Below are 6,000 nucleotides of genomic sequence, written 5' to 3'. Positions count from 1 at the left end.
TCTTTCCCTCCCTCACTCCCTCCCTCCTTTCTTTCTTTCCCTTCCCTCCCTTCCTTCCATCCTGAATGTTCTTCATTTTCTTTTGTCTTTTTTTTTAAGACAGACTTTCGGGCCGGGCGCGGTGGCTCAAGCCTGTAATCCCAGCACTTTGGGAGGCCGAGGCGGGTGGATCACGAGGTCAGGAGATCGAGACCATCCTGGCTAACACAGTGAAACTCCGTCTCTACTAAAAAATACAAAAAATTAGCCGGGCGTGTTGGCGGGCGCCTGTGGTCCCAGCTACTCGGGAGGCTGAGGCAGGAGAATGGCGTGAACCCAGGAGGTGGAGGTTGTGGTGAGCCGAGATCGCGCCACTGCACTCCAGCCTGGGGGACAGAGAAAGACTCCGTCTCAAAAAAAAAAAAAAAAAAAGACAGACTTTCACTCTTGTGGTGTTTTTTTTTGTTTGTTTGTTTTTTGGTTTTTTTTTGGTGTTTTGTTTTGAGACAGAGTTTTACTCTTGTTGCCCAGGCTGGAGTGCAATGGCAGAATCTCGGCTCACTGCAACCTCCTCTTCCCTGGTTCAAGTGATTCTCCTACCTGAGCCTCCCGAGTAGCTGGGATTACAGGCATGCGCCACCACACTCGGCTAATTTTTGTATTTTTAGTAGAGACGGGTTTTATCCATGTTGGTCAGGCTGGTCTCGAACTCCCAATTTCAGGTGAGCTGCCCGCCTCGGCCTCCCAAAGTGCTGGGATTATAGGCACGAGCCGCCGCACCCGGCCTCTTTTTTCTTTTCTCTTTTTCCCTCCTTCCCTCCCTCCCTCCCTTCCTCCCTCCCTCCACCCTGCCTCTCCCTCTCTTTCATTTTTTTTGTTGGTTTTTGTTTTTTGTTTTATTTTTCCTGCGACCGAGTCTCGCTGTCACCCAGGCTGCTGTGCAATGATGCGATCGTAGCGCACTGCAACATGGAACTCCAGGGCACATCTATCCTCCCGCCTCGGCCTCCCAAAGTGTTGAGGTGGTAGGCATGAGGCATCCAGCCGGGCTTCATTCACGTTTTCTAAGTCTGCATATGGAGGCTGGGATCAGCCCTGGCCATTCAGGGAGTTCTGTGGAGGGTGCCCTGGGCCCACCAGGCCATCCTCTGACCGCTTTGGGCCGAGTGTATTACAGGTTAATGTGGGACCCGAACCAGACGGTGTAGGCTGGGGAAAGTGCCTGTCTGGTGAGGTCCGGCGGGGGTTCGAGCGCCACCTAGGGTCAGTCTGAAACCGTCCCCTGAGCTTGGCTGCCGCATGTATGGGAAGTGATCTGGCTGCAAACCGCAGGAGAGAGTTCCAGGAGGTCGCCGGCGATGACAGAGTCTTCTCGGCTACGACACGCGCCGCCCCTTCACGGGCTCTCCTGAGATCATTACTGCGTGTTGCGGGCGAGCAGTCTCTGAGAATCTCGCGGGCTGAATGTCGCATGGAGGTCCCCTCCGCCCGTGGAGACTGGCTGCTGCCGTCGCAGGTGAACGGGGTAGGGTGCGCTGAGCTTGGCCGCTTTCCCACCTGGTGCCTGCTTGCCCACAGCTTCACTGGCGTTTTCTAGGTCCCCCTGCTGGGGCCAGGATCACAGTCAGGAAGGTCCTGGGGCTGCTGTGGGAAGGGCCCCACGTTCTGCCCACCGCCAGATTGGGCTTGGTAGTTGGATGAGTCCTGAAAACGCTTCTAAGCCCCCCTACACAGCTGGGGCCAGGCTGGCCCTGGAGGCTGGAGGGATTAAGTATTCCTGTGATCCTTTGTGGGCCCAGTTATATTTATCCATTGAACAAGTTTCCAAGACCTCCTGCAGGCTAGCTAGGGATACCTGAAGAAGGCTTCCTGGCTTGGCTGTGGTCACATGCAAGGGGCCTTTTTGATGAATACATTTGAACAAAAGTTTGCTTTTATTAGAAATGGTGGCCAGGTGCGGTGGCTCACTCCTGTAATCCTAACACTTTGGGAGGCCGAGGTGGGTGGATCTCTTGAGGTCACGAGTTCCAGACCAGCCTGGCCAACATGGTGAAACCTGTCTCTACTAAAAATTAAAACAAAAAGGCCGGACCCGGTGGCTCACGCCTGTAATCCCAGCACTTTGGGAGGCTGAGGCAGGCGGATCACGAGGTCAGGATATCGAGACCATCCTGGCTAACATGGTGAAACCCCGTCTCTACTATAAATACAAAAAAACAGCCGGGTGTATTGGCGGGTGCTTGTAGTCCCAGCTACTCGGGAGGCTGAGGCAGAATGGCATGAACCCTGGAAGGGGAGCTTGCAGTGAGCCGAGATTGCGCCACGGCACTCCAGCCTGGGCGACAGAGCAAGACTGTCTCAAAAGCAAAAAACAAAACAAAACAAAAAAATTAGCCCAGCGTGGTGGTGGGCACCTGTAATTCCAGCTACTTAGGAGGTTGAGGCAGGAGAATCGCTCGAACCTGGGAGGCAGAGGTTGCAGTGAGCTGAGATTGCACCACTGCACTCCAGCCTGGATGACAGAGCAAGACTTAGTCTCAAAAAAGGATGGGGTCTTGCTATATTGCCCAGGCTGATCTTGAACTCCTGGGTTCAAGCGATATTACGCCTCGGCCTCCCAAAATATTGGGATGACTTCCGTGAGCCACCGTTCCCTGCCTTCTCCACATTTTCTGCGTTGGCCTATGGAGGCCAGGACCAGCCTTGGCCATTCAGGGAGTTTTGTGGAGAGTGCCCCAGGTCCACCAAGGCAGCCTCTGATATCTTGGGGCCGAGGTACAGGTTAGAATGAGACCTGGACAAGGTGGCCTCTGCTGAGGGCTGGGGTCCAATCCAGCGGGGTCTTGCCGGTGATTGGGCATTACCTGTTTGTTGGCGTTTATATTTTCTTTTCTTTTCTTTTCTTTTTTTTTTTTTGAGACAGAGTCTCGCTCTGTCGCCCAGGCTGGCGTGCAGTGGCGCCATCTTGGCTCCCTGCAACCTCCGCCTCCCGGGTTCACGCCATTCTCCTGCCTCAGCCTCTTGAGTAGCTGGGACTACCGGCGCCGGCCACCACGCCCGGCTAAGTTTTTGTATTTTTAGTAGAGACCGGGTTTCACTGTGTTAGCCAGGATGGTCTCGATCTCCTGACCTCGTGATACGCCTGCCTCGGTCTCCCAAAGTGCTGGGATTACAGGCGTGAGCCACTATGCCCGGCCTGGCGTTTATATTTTCTTCCTGGAGCTAGCCTGCTGCATAGGTGGGATAAGATTCTGCCATGGTGCTTAGAATCCAGTTCAGTTCCTGGAGGCCGGGGGCAATGGCAGAATCTTCTCTACAGGCGCCAGTTTGTAGACAGGCTCTCCTGAGATTGTCACTGCAGGACGGGGGTGAGTGATTTCTGAGAATTCTGAAGGCCTACTGGCCTTCCGCTTCTGAGGACCGCCTTGAGCGGTCGCACGTGACCGGGGTCGCCCTCCTGAGGACAGGATCGCAGCCAGGGAGGCCCAGGAAGGCACCTTGCTCCAACTCACGTGAGGCACCGTCGCTGAGTGAGTCCTGAAATCTTTTCCAACTCTGCCCACCCCCAAGTTTTTTTTGTTTGTTTTGTTTTGTTTTTTTGAGAGTCTCGCTCTGTTGCCCAGGCTGGAGTGCGGTGGTGCGATCTCGGCTCACCTGCAACCTCTGTCTCCTGGGTTCAAGCGATTCTCCTGCCTCAGCCTCCCAAGTAGCTGGGATTACAGGCGCCCACCACCACGCCCGGCTAATTTTTGTATTTTTAGTACGGACGGGGTTTCTTCATGTTGGCCAGCTGCTCTGGAATTCCTGACCTCATGATCCACCCGCCTCGGCCTCTCAAAGTGCTGGAATTACAGGCGTGAGCCACCGCACCCAGCCCCAACTCTCCCTGTTAAGAGGAGACGGGCTCAGGCTAACAAAGAGGCTTTAGGATGCCACCTAAAGCTCAGCTGCGTATTCATCAGACACTTACAGAAAACCCTGGTGATATGGTTTGGCTCTGTGTCCCCAACCAAATCTCATGTTCAATTTTAATTTCTAATACCGGGAGAGGGACCTGCTGGGAGGTGATTAGATCATGGGGGCGGCTTTCCCCCTGCTGTTCTCGTGATAGTTCTCAGGAGATCTGATGGTTTAAGATGTGCGGCACTTCCCACTTCGCGCTCTCTCCTGATCCCTCCTGCTTCAAGTGAAGACTGACTCGATCCCCAGTAGCCTTCCGCCTTGATAAAAGTTTCCTGAGGCCTCCCAGCCTTGCTTCCTGTACAGCCTGCAGAACTGTGAGTCAATTAAACCTCTTTTATTCGTGAATTACCCAGTCTCAGGTAGTTTTTTTCTTTTCTTTTCTTTTCTTTTTTTTTGAGACGGAGTTTCACTCTTGTTGCCCAGGCTGGAGTGCAATGGCGTGATCCCCGCGCACTGCAACCTCTGCCTCCCGGGTTCAAGGGATTCTCCTGCCTGAGCCTCCTGAGTAGCTGGAATTACAGAAGTGAGCCATGACGCCCGGCTAATTTTTTTATTATTAGTAGTAGAGATGGGGTTTCACCATGTTAGTCAGGCTGATCTCGAACTCCTGACCTCAGGTGATCCACCCGCCTCAGCCTCCCAAAGTGCTGTGATTACAGGCGTGAGCCATCGCGCCCGGCTCAGGTAGTTCTTTATAGCAGCGCGAGAATGGAGCAACACACTTGGGAAGGATCATGCAGGCTAAACAGGGAGGTCAGGGGAGGGCAACTTGCACCTGGTCACAGTCCTGCACAGGTGCATCTGAATCACCTGCTGGAAACGTTTCCAGTTCGGCGGGGCCGCACAGGGGCAAGAGGTGATAAAGTGGGAAAGAGGAGACAAAGTGGGGAAAGAGGGGAAAAGGGGGGATGAAGGCTGGAGGGGGCCAGGATGGGGCGGGGCAGGGTAGGTCTTGGGGAGGGTAAGACAAAGGGTAGGGATGGCCTTGATGGGACAAGGAGTTTATGATTAAAATGCCCTGATGGTTTCATTCCCCTGTGTGCCTTCCAAAAATATTTCTTCTTATCTCTCATTTTATTTTATTTTTACTTTTAAGAGACAAGGTTGACCGGGCACGGTGGCTCACGTCTGTAATCCCAGCACTTTGGGAGGCTGAGGAAGGTGGATCACCTGAGGTCAGGAGTTTGAGACCAGCCTGGCCAACATGGTGAAACCCCGTCTCTACTAAAAATATAAAAATTAGCCGGGTGTGGTGGCGGGTGCCTGTAATCCCAGCCACTTGGGAGGCTGAGGCAGGAGAATCGCTTGAACCTGGGGGCAGAAGTTGCAGTGAGCCGGGATCGCGCCACTGCACTCCAGCCTGGGCGACAGAGACTCCGTCTCAAAATAAAAAAGAAAATAACATTACAGGGTTCCACCAGGCAGCACGCCCAGAGAGGAGCTGACTGCGAGGAGACAAAGGCTTTGTGGGGATTTTAGAGAATGGTGCTTTGGCCGGGCGCGGTGGCTCACGCCTGTAATCTCAGCACTTTGGGAGGCCGAGGCGGGCAGATCACGAGGTCAGGAGATCGAGACCATCCTGGCTAACACAGCGAAACCCCGTCTCTACCAAAAATACAAAAAATTAGCCGGGCGTGTTGGCGGGCGCCTGTAGTCCTAGCTACTCAGGAGGCTGAGGCAGGAGAATGGCGTGAACCCGGGAGGCAGAGCTTGGAGTGAGCCGAGATTGTGCCACTGCACTCCAGCCTGGGCGACAGAGTGAGACTCCATCTCAAAAAAAAAAAAAGGAAGAGAATTTTGTTTTATGACAAAATGTGTAAGTACAAGAATAAAAAACATCTAAGGGAAAAATACCAGAACTTTTATGCACATGCTAATATTGAGTCAGAATGTATCTTGACAAAATGACAAAGTTGATCTGAATATTCATAACTGTAATGGGATATTTTAATATAGCCTTTCAGGAAACAGGGAAGACAATACAATTATTTATTTTTGAATTAATAGAGATGGGGTCTTACTATGTTTCCCAGGCTGGTCTCCAACTCCAGGCCTCAA

This window comes from Symphalangus syndactylus, chromosome 13 (assembly GCF_028878055.3).
Source record: "Symphalangus syndactylus isolate Jambi chromosome 13, NHGRI_mSymSyn1-v2.1_pri, whole genome shotgun sequence".
Classification (NCBI taxonomy): Eukaryota; Metazoa; Chordata; class Mammalia; order Primates; family Hylobatidae; genus Symphalangus; species Symphalangus syndactylus.
This window is presented reverse-complemented; position numbering follows the sequence as displayed.